We start from the raw sequence: 14,733 nt of genomic DNA, 5'->3' as shown, positions 1-14,733 counted from the left end.
TTTACCCAAGAGAGCCGTTCCTGGGAGGGGCTCTGAGACTGCATGTCAAGCAACACATCAGGGGGGATGTGTGACATCGAATCATGAGCCGTGAGAGACGAGAGGACATGGAGCAGGCCTTCTGCAGCGGCCTTCGCGGATTTGTCAGCAAAAGCATTACCGAGAGAAACAGGAGTGTGAGCAGCACATTTGCAAACTGCTATCTTTAAAGGCAGCTGGACAGCGTCCAAAAGTTGAGTCAGTAATGTGGAATGGGTGACGGGCTTCCCTGCAGAAGTTATCATGCCACGGTTGCTCCACTGCTGAGCAAACACGTGTACTGTAGCAAAAGCATACTGACTATCAGTCCAGATAGTGACGGATTTGTTTGCAAACAATTTGCAGGCCCCAGTCAAAGCAATGAGCTCAGCGGCCTGTGCAGACATATTGGATGGCAGTTTAGCAGCCTCCAAAACCATGTCGGCAGTAACAATGGCATACCCAGTAAGGGTCACACCAGATTCATTTTTCTTAGAAGACCCATCAACAAAAAACACATGACCATCTGGCAGAGGCGTATCTTCCAAATCAGGCCGAGCCTTAGCAACTTGTTGGGCAGCATCGACGCAATCATGGAATTCGCCGTCGTCAGGAAGGGGAATGAGAGTGGCAGGAATGAGTGTCGTGCATCTTTCAACGGTCAGATGGGGCTGAGACAGCAACGTAGCCATGCAGGAAAGATGACGTGCAGGCGACAGAAAAGTCACTCACTCACTCACTCGCTCACTCGCTCGCTCGCTCGCTCGCTCGCTCAATCAATCAATCAACCAATCAACCAATCAATCAATCAATCAATCAATCACACAGGTGTTAATTAAATCGCAATTAAATTGCAAGCAATTTAAACTCTAATGGAATATGTGGATGTCCATATCCGTTTCATCAAATTCCAATCCAACTTTACCTTTGTATAAGGCACAGGTGTCAAATTGTGCTTCATATACATGCGCCATCACTCGAATCGCAAATTATCTTCACTTTTAGTAATATGTTAAATTTCAAATATCAGACCAGTTTTTACTTGTCTGATTTGAAAGCGAGGTACTCGTCAGCTTATTCCGCAGCCCCCACAATATGAGGCGCTCACACATCTACTCGGGTATGACAGTCATACCGGCCCTCCAAAAGAAGCCATGACCAAACCGCGGCCCGCGAACAAATGAGTTTGACACCCCTGGCACAAGGGATAGCCTTCTCATTGATCAATCGCGTATCTTAAATCATGCTTTTCCTCCTTTGAAGCGACTATGTACTTCAAACCCAAACGGCACCATTTTATAGGGAAAAAAATTGTCGAATTTATTCGTTGTCGACATAATACTGGTCGCAAATTTGCATGTAGAGCATTTTTGAGTTGTTGATCATAGACATCAGTTGAACACTCTTTCTGGTCTGTGTCTAAAGTCTTCAAACAACTTATCTTGCTTTTGTTTAGTCCGGCCAATGTCTGTGTAATTTGCTCTACGTTGAAATATTATTTCTATCCTGCAATAGTTGGTCAATTTGTATTTGTAATGGCACCTCGTTATATTCCAATGGACGGCCCTGGAGATCAAAAGGACTCCAGGTGTCTTTAACACTTGCCCAATGTTTGGTTAAGGATGCCATGAAAACCTGTTGTACTTCATCACCTCTCAAATTATAGGAAGCAATGAGTTGTTTAATTTGGGGTACAAAGACGGAAAGGATGGTTCGCTTTGCCGTGCCACAACATCTGTCTCTGCAATTTGATCATTTTTCTCATTTTCATTCATCACATTCTCAGCTGCGGTTCTTAAGCGAGCTCGCGCTGACACTGTGTCATCATCTTCCTGTCTGTGCAACAGCAAGTTCTTTTTTTATCTTTTCTTCGTCTTCCTTATCTTTCAATTTCCCTCACATCTGGGAAAATGAGAATGTAATTTTGCTTTTTAATTTTTAATTTTAAGTCTTGCAAAATTTCTATATCCTTACTGCACCGAGATAAACTGTTAAACATATCTTAAAAAATAAACAAACAAAAACAATCCATGCTCTTCAAAATGGGACCCAAATGTCAGATTACAAATCAAACCTCCTCCTTCACTCTCACATTTTTTGATAGAACAGTCTACTTAGCTAGACACCGTCATATCATACTAAATAATGGCCTGGAAATTAAATATAATGTTGTTGCTGTGGTCCCTCAAAACATGTGACTAGAATTTGGACAATTACTAACCCCCATCAATCGACAAATTATCTCCTCACTAAAGTCAAAAATCTGTTAACCTATCTGCATCAAGAAGATATTTGCAATGCAGGGGATAAGAGAATAATAATAACACCTTTGATTTCTATTCATTAACCTAATTTTATCCAGTTCTACAATGTATGTTTTCTCTTACCCCCACATTTTTATGAGAGTTGGGCACTCTCCCCGTCGGACGAGTTTCTGCCCACAACCGTCATATTATTCTATAATTTCTAATTTTCACATTTAACAATGCAAATCTGATAAACCATTGTCTAGCACACCGTTTTCGTGCACCAACTTAACGCAATTCCAACCTTTATAACAAACTGATACACAAAGACAAACATACACAGAAACAAACACACAGGCCCACAACATAGACATGACAATCTTCCCAGCTGATAACAAGGGTGGGGGGAGCAACTGAAGTGCGGAGAGCTTCGCCACCGCCACGTCGCATAATGCAACCCCCTCTGTCCAAAATATGCATTTGTCAAGATATTTTACATTTTCGGGGTCAACTTCTTCCATCAATTTCCAATCTTTGCATTTTAATTCATGTCGGGGCAGCGGCTTTTGCCTTTTTCGTACTCACAGTCTGCTGGGCCTTCTCCTCGGATGATCTCGTCAACCACTCCGGCGTCCAACCGACTGATCGAGACAGCCCCGTGAAAAGGGTTTCTCTATCTATATGCCTTGGCCAAGGACTTGTCCTGCGTCGAAAAGTCGGCCGGAACCAGAAATAGTCCTATTGAGATCCCGGAACGAGCCCCCAAAAATCTGTTAGGTTCAGATTCAGCAAAAGGATCAGCAGACAAAACCAGTGAGACAGAATGTTGATCTTTTCTCGCGAGGAGTGCATCCAGACTTACAGCAATCCAAAATACACTAAAGGTCTTGTTTACACTCCTCTCTTTTTATTCAGGAATGCCCTACCTACAATGTGAGACTAGCCCCTGATAGGTGGGGGGGATAGGTGGGCTTTGTCTCAAGAGTGAAGAAACGAGATTCTATGTGAAACTAGAAGTCGCGGACAGGATCCCATGAGAAACGAAAAGTGTGCAAGGATAAAATGTTATGGGAAACAAAGTAGTCATGTGAAAAGAGTGCATAGACAAAATGACATGTGCAGACATCAACAACTTTCTTGGATTGTAGAAGGTCAGGAAGCTCCAGACAGCATCGTTTGACTTGTTGTGGACTGGGTGATGTCTGCAAGAAGAAACAGCAAGCATTCTGCGCAATAACTTTATTAATATGTACTCATTAGGGAACGCATGATAACATATATATACAATTTATCTAACAGAACCGCACTCGGGCGGCGACTTCGGGGACAGAACCGCACTCGGGCGGCGACTTCGGGGACAGAACCGCGCTCGGGCGGCGACTTCGGGGAACAGAACCGCGCTCAGGCGGCGACTTCGGGGACAGAACCGCACTCTGGCGGCGACTCGGGGAAACAGAACCGCAATCAGCGGCATACGAAAGTCAGCGCCGCAATCGGCGGCATTTAAAAGTCCAGATCGCGATCAGCGTCAATTGGAAGGCGGAGCTGTGGCAGCAGCATGAGCCACCACGCGCCACAGCAGTGGGAGTGGGGCCAGGGACGATCGCGGGTCCGGCGCAGCTTGCCCGAAATCTGGCGACGCCCGCAGGTCCTGCAACGTTGGGATGGAGCCCGGTGGTGGCCGCGAGTCTGATGGCGCCGGGGGGCACTCCGATAGCGGCCGCGGGTCCGGCGTCGCGGCAGCGAAGTCCGATGACGGTCGCAGAGGCGATGGTGCCGGGAGGAACTCCGATGGCGGCCGCGGGTCCGGCGTCGCGGGAGCGAAGTCCGATGACGCTCGCAGAGGCGATGGTGCCGGGAGGAACTCCGATGGCGGCCGCGGGTCCGGCGTCGCGGGAGCGAAGTCCGATGACGGTCGCGGAGCCGATGGTGCCGGGGGGGAATTCCGATGGCGGCCGTGAGTCCGGCGTCGCTGGAGCAAGATCCGATGGCGGCTGCAAGCCCATGGCGCTGGAACATGCTCGGATGTGGATCGGGCGTTGCAGTGGGAGCTGGTGGTGAAGGGTGGTCCAAGCGCTGGCCGCTGTGATGGTCGGATCATTGGTTTTGGTATTGGTTTTGGTTTTGGTTGCTGTCGTTCGGTGTTGTCGTCCTGTCTTGATGCCGTCATGTCCTGCTGTCTTCTTGTTTCACGTCCCGGTTGTCAGGCAGGGGACAAGGCGAAGGACTCGGATGCAGAGTCGTTTCTTTCTTGGATTTATTCCAGCAAGCACACTGATCAAAAGTACAAAGTAAAACGCCTCTTGCGAGGGAAAACGCGTGGCAAAAAGTACAAACAGAAGGCGTCGCACTGAGGCGAGAAAAAAGGCTAAAAGTACAAATCAAAACGCCTCTTACGAGGGATAACACGCGGCAAAAAGTACAAACAAAAGCGTCGCTCGGTGGCGAGACAGAGAGGAGGGGTCTTACTGAGAACTGGGACATCAAGGAATCGCTGGTGGTCGGGACGAGGCAAGACACACTGGCACAGGAAAAGGGGAAGACACGGACTAAATACACACAAAAGGGCGTGGACACAGGTGCTGACCATTATTGTCAATTACACAGGTGCACACAATCGGAATCAGGGAAGACAAGACAACCAACACCGAGGAAGGAAACACAAACTGAAACGGAAGGGACGACAAAATAAAACCGGAAGTAAAATTACGACATCGACGAGACAGAAACCCGGAAAAATAAACGCGACCGCATGACACCGGTCAGTCAGTCAAGTTATTGTTTGTTAAGTCATGTCAGTTTGCCTTTTGAGTTGCTTCAATAAACCCTGGTCCAAGCTGCACTTGGTCGTCCTGTTCCATGCTACACCCGACCGTGACATTTGTGGCTCCGTGTTTTTGTTGTTTTTTGTTTTCCCTGTGGGAGAAGGTCAAAATGCAAATTTGAGTATAAAAGATTGCCAATCCTTTGCATAAGGTTTTATTATGCATTAAGTATATTAGTTTTTTTTCTATTGCCTAATTTTTTTCCAATACCTATTTGAGGATAAAAGGTGGCCTCTTGCATAGGTTTTTATTTTGGATTAAGTACATTAGTTTTTTCTATTTCCTAATTTATTTTTCCAGTACTTACCATATTGGCCCGAATATAAGACGACCCTGATTATAAGACGACCCCCTCTTTTTCAAGACTCAAGTTTGAAAAAAGACGTTTTGAAGATCAAATTTAATTTTTATACGGAAAATAATTACAGTACATCTGAAACAAATGATTATAACAACATATTTGAGAGAAAAAGTATGTTATTTTGCCTCATTCAAACCATGCAAAAACTGTCTGTCACATCTTAATATCTGAACATTTAAATATGTAAACTAGAGTGCAATCACATTTGTAAATGAATGGCTTCTGTTTTTTTTAAATGTAAATAAACCAATCTACTGTGATACAACAACAAAATTGCAATAACTGCATTAACCATAAAAGTGGAGTCTAACTAACTGTAGTCTTGAAACAAATCTGAATAAGGATAAACATTGCAATAAAATAATGCAAACTGCTACCGCTATTGTTGGAGAGCCTGAGGACTGTATAGCTGGCTCGGATGGTTATGCTCTTTTACTCAACTGTGAATAAAGTTGGCTTTTAGGACACTGTAGGTGCCATTCGAATTGCCAACTCCGAAATTTAGAAAAATAAACCACGGGAAAATCAAATAGTAAGCAAAAGTCCCTACCCCGACATGAATTAAAAAGCAAGGATTGAAAATTAATGGAACGGATCGACCCAGAAACTGTAAAATATCTTGACAAATGGATAACTGATCACAACTTTGATGGTCAGTTGACCTCAAAATCATTGAATAATCTCAAGCAATTAATTAATGCCAGACATGGCGTAAACAAAAAGAAAATAAATACAAACAGGCAATTAGGGGTCTTCTTAGTGAGCTCTATGTGGTCTTATATGTTGTGCGTCATCCTTTCGTTCTGGTGTGTGTGTGTGTGTGTGTGTGTGTGTGTGTGTGTGTGTGTGTGTGTGTGTGTGTGTGTGTGTGTGTGTGCGTGTGTGTGTGTGTGTGCGTGCGAGCAGAGGATCCTCATGAGTGTGTGTGAGTGAGATGTGTGTTCAATGGAAGAAATCAGTAATGGAGAGTGTTCAGGAGACTGTTGAGCGATAATAGGGAAATTAAGAAGTGGACGATAGTGTGTTTAAGTTGGTTCGAGAAACTATGATGAAACAATATCAGCACGGCCTCGCTTGAGGGCCGTAGCTGAGGGTGTGGACAAATGAGACAACAAATGTTGTGTAGAAGATATTGAAATATGTCGAATGTGAACATGACGAAGGGGACAACAGCAAAGTTGGCCTGCCCTTTGAGAGGGTGAGACTGATGAGCGTGCCTGCACTCGCGCGTAGTCGCGGGTCGGGACTGTGCGTGTGGTCCTGTGCGTGTGGTCCTGTGCTATGCTGGTGTGGGCGGTGGGCCGACATCATGATTGTTGCAGGAAATGGCCAGCCTGTGACCAATCAACATTGATGCCACGCCCCCCCCGCGCAGGGGTTGCTATGGCTGCGGGCGGGGCAGGGACAGTGTGAGTTTCTCAGTGATTCTTTGGAGCAGAGGGATGCTTAAGGGAGATGTGAGAGACCTAATGTATAATCAAAACGTCAAAATAGAGGATGACGTTTGCGCAGCGTTGTTTGTTGGTATTGTTTATGAGCTGTGTCTCTGCTGTAAGTTTTTGTGTTGTCTGTGTGCTGTCAGTGTTAGGTGTTAAAATTGGCTAATGTAGGTGCACAAAAGAATCTGATTTGCATCGCAGAACAAAAGCAATTTTGTAAAAATAAGAAGAGAAGAAAGGCAAGCAATTTTTTGGTGGGCAGAAACTGGTCCACACTGCATTAATGCCTAGCCCTGATGAAACAGAATTTGAGAGATGGAAAGAACTTGCTTTCTGGAATTGGATGAAGCAAAATTATGAGATAACGGCATTTCAAAGCTAAATTCAGAAGAAATAGTCGTTTGGTTGTGTCAAGACTATACAAGTTTTTACATTTGAGAATAGGAGAGCGATTTAGTTAGTTAAAATTAAGAAACAACAACAATTAACTATTATTTGTAGTAATACAACTCTTTACTACATACGGATTCTCTGAATCATGCAATTGAGTAAAATAAAACGGACATTTTGATTTTTATTCAAATGTATAAGATTCTTGTGATAAACGATGAGAAAATGATTGAAAAGTAACTAAAGAAACTACTTTTTTTTTTTTTTTTTTTTTTGGTATGGCGCCGACGTGAGTGGCAGCCTCCCAGCAGTGTTCTCTCTTTTTCCTCTTTATTTCCTTCTTTTCTCCTTTTTCTTTCTGTCTTTTTGTCCATTCGGCGATGCTGGTGCCTTCTACCGCACCTCGGTATCGCTTTGGATGTGATTTTCTTTTTTTTTTTTTTTCCCCTGGGACCGGGATGGCTGCGCACATCGGTCGAGACCGGCGTACCTCTACGACGGCTTCCTGCTTATCCGGCTGATGCTGACCGGGTCCCTTGCCTTGCAGCCGCGACCCCTGTGCTCCCTCGTGCTCGTCAGAACCAGCGACCTTCGCCGTGCTAGCCCCGTGGTGACCATCTGCACGTGCCCCGACTGGGTGCCCAGGACGCTGCTCACACGTTTGCCTGCTTTGTGATGTTTTCACCGATTCACGACCACGGTCCATTGGGTGCCGTTGAACTGGACTACCCTTACACCTGTCTGTGGACCCCGTGGAGGCTATTTTGTGTGTTTTGGGGTGTTTTCTGATATTGAGGGGTGCTGGTTGGGCACTGTTACTTTTTTCTTTTGTCTTTTTGCTTTGCTTTGCTTTGATGGCTTTTATCTTTCGCACTTTCTGGCTTTCTTTGTGGCGCCGTTGTATGGCAGCCTTATGAGGGCCTATTGAGTTGCGCTCATGCCATCTGTGTGTCTTTTGTAAACCCGCTCTGTGGTATGGATACTGCTGGGGCCTGAATTTCCCTGAAGGAGTATTCCCAAGGGATTAATAAAGTTGAGTCTAAGTCTAAGTCTAAGTCTAAGTCTACAAGAAAATGAAAATGTCTCATCATTTGCAAGCTGAGTTGCTCCCCATTCGGGGAGGCCATCCATTTACTTGCTAAGCTGGTTGTGGAAGCAGTAGCTATATGCACGTGTGCAGTGCAAACACACGAGACTGATAAGGTGTCAAGAGGTAACAAGCTTGCAGACAGAACCGCAAAACTGCAGCGCAAATTTTATATACACAAGAAGCAGATTAAATCACTGACACATTTTTAAAGATGTAAGGCGACAAAGTCCATAGACTGAAATTCAATTATGGACGAAAAGAGGGGCAAGAGTAGAGAATGGCATCTATAAATGACCAGAAGACAGACCTATCCTACCAAAGAACCTATACAAATGGGCAGCAATAAGCCATAGTGCGTGTCACATGGCTCAAGAGGAGGGATAGTGGGGCTGGTCAGTCAGCTTTATACAACATACGGATTTGATTCATATTCAAAACATTTTCAAAACATTTTTTTTTTGTAGAGCTTGTTTAACATGCGCTAAACACAATCCACAGGGTTATACTGCCTGGTCATAATAGATGCATTCTCAAAATGGTTTGAATTGGGTTCAAAAAAACACTGAATGCCTTAACAGAGGCAAAAACGTTATGTAAAGAAATAATACCAAGATATGTGATTTCGGAGATAAATTCTCATAATAATAAATCAAGCAATGGGGAGAATAAGTACAATGTTCCACAAAGACTTAAAAATCATTGTGCACACCATCGCGTGTGAAGAAGTGCATGGACAAAATGTTTAGACCCGGACAAACCGTACGTGAATATTACAAGTACTGTGGGTTTAAACCCGTATGAAAAACTGTTTGGGCGACAATATGGATTACCATGTTTTAACTTTAAAACCAAGTGGGAAACTAAGGATGATTAAAATTTGGCCGATTACATGAGGAACATGCTAGAACATCTAAAGAACCAAACCCGTAACACTGAGGCCGAACCCATCTCTCCGCAAGGTGACCCCAAAGTGGTACTGGGAGACTGGGTCTTGATCAAGAGTATCAAGAAGAAGAATTGGCATTCACCCAAGTGGGAAGGTCCCTTTTTGGTATTGCTCACAACGCCTAATGCTTTAAAAATAGCTGAATGCAACACGTGGATTCATTTATCCAATTGTAAAAAGGTGATCTCCACAGACCCAACTTAAGTAAGGGAGGTGAGCAAAGCCTGGTAATAGTGCCTGATCCTGGTGTCAAGATCCAGGGTTGACACGAAAGCTAGCAGAAGATCTTCCAAGACACCGACCTGAAGCTCAGGACGTTGACTCTGGGGAGATCTAAAAATAAAAACGTTAAAATGTTCTCTTGCTTACTAAAAAGCTGTGAGAAACTGCTGGCCTGCGCAAAGTCAACTATAAGCCTTTATGTAGCTTGTCTGATTTGTCTTGTTTCAATAGTATTGGTCGTGTACGTTCTGGCTACTGTTAACTTTGAACTAGTTGAATCAGGGAAATAAACTGGTAGACATAAGCGTGACACCCAAACCCCTTTGATCATGTTGTGTGCACACCAGCTGTCATCCATGCTCCAACTTGCGTGCTGTGGCTTTTGTCTTGGACTTACAATAACTCATTAATGTTCACGGTGGCTCCTAACACATCTGCCACTATTACCTTACCTATGAAAAGTTTAACGGGTTTTCAAAATGGCCACCTCACTACTGGGGACAAATGGCTCGGATATTGGTGGTATTTAACTGGTCACCCGGTCACCACTGACTGGAGTACCCTTGTCACCACACAAACATCAGACTATTGGCCCTCTGGTTCCAGTGAAGAGGCTGTTATTTGCTAAGCGAGTAACTTTGAAAAACCAGGGCACAAGCCTCCTTTTAACCTTTGCACTCCCCGATGGCCAGATTCGGCCTCCAAATGCCACTTTGTTTAACACTTCCTGTTGGGGTTTTCAGTTGTGGGCTTGGTCTTCTGGGATTGATCGTCATTTCCCTGCCTTAATCTGCATTAACAAAACCATGTCGATCGCCGACCGTCCAGGTATGAATAATTATACCCTAACAGCCGGAGCAAAAATTACGAGTGTGCTCCTCACTGATATAGATAGCTATTTTGTGGCCTCCACAGGTATAAGTGGTCAAACTAACAACTGGCTCATTATGGCTGAGCAAGCTGCAAAGATGGTTAACACCAGTTGCATTGCATGTATGGGACCACGACCTCTTCTGAAAATCATACCTGCAAATGTCATTCCAAAATGTGCTGTTGTTTTAATGTTGAACTCGTCCATACCACCTACTCATGACTGTTTTAAATGGGCTAGGATTTATCCTGTTTCTTCCATGACAAAAAATAAACCTCGTTTTTCTTCTAATGTTGCTAAGGGTAATTTCACATGCATTAAATTACCTGGTACCGGTGTGAAGCTAAGTGCTCTAGCCGCGCCGTGGTGTGTTTCTTTGACAAATGTCACTGCCCTTTTTTTGCCCATTGCTCGTAGTGACATTTGGTTTTGGTGTAACAGTAACAAACTTTATGATAGGTTGCCTTTAAATAGCTCTGGTGTTTGCGCTTTGGTAACCCTTTTGCTTCCTGTTCAATTGATTCCCATGACTCCTTATGATCTGGGACTTTTTGTTAAGTCCATAGTGCCCAAATTCTGGTTAAGAACGAAGCGAAGTGCCGATTGGCTGGGCTCAGCAGATCCAACTTACATTGACGCCATTGGTGTTCCTAGAGGAGTACCGGATGAGTATAAGCTGGTGAACCAGGTAGCAGCTGGTTTTGAATCCACCCTGTGTTGGTGGTGTACTCTTAACAAAAATGTCGACAGGATCTGTTAGAGATTTGCTCACTCCAACTTATTTTGCAAGAACCACACGGGAGACAAGTAAGTCCTTTTGGACACCTGCAGGTGGAGAGTCCATTCGTCACTGTGCGTGCAGCGATGTTCGAATAGAGCTCTGGACTCTCCTTCCTGCAAGAGGATATTTATTAGGAGAAACAGAGTGGGGGTTGAGAGTTGACAGGTTTGGTGAACCCCCGGCCTCTGGTAAGATCAGAGCAGGGGGTGTTTTACGATATTGTGGGAAACAGAACAACTTTGATTGCTTCCTCTGCAGCTGGTCAATCAAGCAGAGGAAGCAACCACTTTATTTTACTGCGTTGTGAGAGCAAGACAAGATTGGTTAATCATTATAGTCTACATTCCAACATAATCCTATGATAAAGATAACCTGGAAAACCCTAACAGGATCAACTACATCCATTACAACGTGCAGAGGCTTGGAAATTGGACCAAGGCGGGTTTTAAAGCGGTCCACTCCCAACTGGCCGCTACTTCCCTCATGGCTTTCCAGAACCGGATGGCCCTTGACATGGTACTCTCAAAAGAGGGCGGTGTCTGCGCCATGTTTGGCTGCACATTTATTCCAAATAATACTGTAGCTGATGGAAGCCTGTCCCAGGCTCTTGAGGGCCCGAGGACCTTGAATGGGAAGATGAAGGAGCACAGTGGGGTGAACACGGAGGTTTGGAACAACTGGTTGAATGTGTTCGGAAAGTACCGCACCCTGGTTTCCTCGGTCCTGGTCTCCATTGCCGTTTTTGCTGCTGTTTTAACCTTGTGTGGATGTTGTTGCATTCCATGTCTCCGATCTCTAATTAACAGGTTAATTACAACTGCTATCTCTGCAGCAGCTGAGACTTTTCCATTGCTCCAGAGGGACGACTTTTTGACTGACGACGATTGTCACTCTAGCGATGACTCCGTCAGCGAAGCTTCTACTGCTACTGTGGTAAACCTGTCCGGTTTGTTTCCCATGTCTGACATTGATGATTAAGATTCTATCTCCTCCCGAGTGTAAATTTGTTCTTGTGAAATGTGATCCCACGGCTGAAAATCTTTTTGAAGTGGCTGTTTAGGTGATAAGATAGTCCGAGAACTTATGATAAACAGGTGGGAATTGTTAGAAAAATGTATATATATGTTATCATGCGTTTTTTAATCAATGCTTACTGCAATATTACTGCAATATACGTATGCTTGCTGTTTGGCTTTGCTGTTTTTTATGTTGTGCTACAGAAAAGAAAGGTTACAGCTGGGTCACGAGAGAGGTGACGGCTGTGTCAGCTACCAGCTTGCAACTCTGCAAGCAGAGAACGTCTAAGAGAACGTCTACCGAGACGATTCGTAGAAACAACATGCCTGACCACAGTTTTACACTCTCAGATGGAGCGGCAAGAAAACGTCAAGTTTCCTGTTTTTATCATAGAGACAAAGAGAGATGCTGATTGCTTAAATTGTTTTGCAGACATTGCCATATAAGTATGCAACACCTTGTGTTTATTTTTGCTTACGGGACAAAGCCCACATGCTTCCCCACCCCCTCCCTTAGGGGCTTTTGTCTCACATTGTGGGTAGGACAAATCCAAATAAAAAGAGTAGGAGTGCATACAGATATTGAGTGTAGTGAGATTGATGTAAGCTATCTGTACTGCACTCCGCACGAACATTTAAATTAATATTCTTGTCTCATTGTGATTTCTGTTTGCTGAGTCTTTTTTCTTTACTTTATAGTACACATGTCAGTAAAATAAACCTGCCAAAGTGTGTGTAGTGTACATGGGTGAGTCTTTAGGTGTGTGAATGTGATTCTTGTGTGTAATTATTGTATGAAGCGTGTGAAGGGTGTGTAGGGTGTGCGTGCACGTGTGCGTGCGTGTGTGTGTGTGTGTGTGTGGTGTGTGGTTCTGCAACAGACAGAAATACAGCACGAAAGTCAACGCTCAACTTCTGACGTCACACAACACGAGTAGACGGCACACATTACATAACTAACTGCGCGTAACGGTTCCGCTATACTAAATAACCATAAATGAAATACTCTCGGCCACACACCAAACATAAGTCATCGAGACAACAAAATACATTTGCTGGTGACCGTTAGTCGCTGTGCCGCTGCGCAACGGATACTCGTACGATGCGAGGCCAACTTAAAGCAGCAGTTGATGAGAATTAACTTTCATTGCATGATGAGTGGGCAGAAAATAATTGTTTTGTATTTGACAAATTAATTACCTATGTCGAGTTTTGCTTTATATAGTTGGAAGTGGACAGTTCTGTATTAGGCTTGAACAGAAACAAAAGATAGAAGAAAGAATCATTTTGCAGGAATCTTTTTTCTGAGACGCTGAGGAGAGGTGTTTGGAAATTAAATATTTCAATGTTTTAGAATGACAGTTTTCAACAGATACATTCTCTAGCTATGTTTTAAAATCCTTAAGACAGAAAACACTTGAGCAACTACTGAGAGGTTTACCAAAACCAAAAAAAAGCATTTAAATATTATGGATCAAATAAATATTGTGTTTACCAATTGATCTATACTAACGGTAATTAGTTTGACTGTTACATATTTTGTGAATTGACATCTCGAATCCAACTGTGACTTGAGAAGCTACTATTTTATAATATACCGTCTACGTATACTTTGCTGGGGGTCATGGGAGTCTGCGAGCTGAGGCTCATGGGAGTTTGTGGGTGGCTAATGCTGTAATGATAGCTGCTATACGCACGAGGCTATTTCATTTCTAAATAGGCTGCTCCGTTAATGTTTCGAGTAAATTTACGGATCGATATGGAAGGGAAACATAAGTAAGCAGTACCAATGTGTTTGATCGAACTTTAGTCAGTTCCGATCATTTTATAGGAGACAGTTTGAGAAACGCGATTGTTTAGAGGGGGCTGCCACGACACTTTGCTGAGGCTCATGGGAGTCTGCGAGCTGAGGCTCATGGGAGTTTGCGGGTGGCTAATGCTATAATGATAGCTGCTATACGCACGAGGCTATTTCATTTCAAAATAGGCTGCTCCGTTAATGTCTCGAATAAATTTACGGATTGATATGGAAGGGAAACATAAGTAAGCAGTGCCAATGTGTTAGATCGAACTTTAGTCAGTTCCGATCATTTTATAGGAGATAGTTTGAGAAACGCGATTGTTTACAGAGGGCTCATTGGTTATTGGCTAGTGGATGCATACCGCAACCCTAGTTAACCTCAGTTTGTTGCAGTATAGCTTCTATTTTATGCACCTTTTAATCCGGTGCGCCCTATATATGAAATAATTTCTAAAATAAAAAATTCAATGAGGGTGGGCCTTATAATCCGCACTGGATTATAAGGCCCACCCTCATTGAATTTATGGTGCGAAAAATACGGTAGTTAAAACATTTCCGAAAAAACTATTGGCCCGGGCCCCTTCACTTTAACAAATGCGGCTCTCCTGGCTCAAAGTTTGGACACCCCTGTCCTAAATGGTTCGGCGGACCTTGACAGGTCTGCCGAGCCGGCCAATGGATAAATCACACGTCAGCAGCACGTCAGATGACGGCTCTGAGGAAGACT

The 14,733-nt window shown here is 44.0% G+C and overlaps 1 protein-coding gene across 11 annotated transcripts in view; it reads right to left on the bottom strand.

Annotated features, from left to right (window-relative positions):
- tmem176 (transmembrane protein 176) overlaps positions 1-14,733 on the bottom strand; it is a 276,282-nt gene that overhangs the window by 222,755 nt on the left and 38,794 nt on the right. The window lies entirely within an intron of this gene.

This window comes from Syngnathus scovelli, chromosome 5 (genome assembly GCF_024217435.2).
Source record: "Syngnathus scovelli strain Florida chromosome 5, RoL_Ssco_1.2, whole genome shotgun sequence".
Lineage (NCBI taxonomy): Eukaryota > Metazoa > Chordata > Actinopteri > Syngnathiformes > Syngnathidae > Syngnathus > Syngnathus scovelli.
This window is presented reverse-complemented; position numbering and strand designations above follow the sequence as displayed.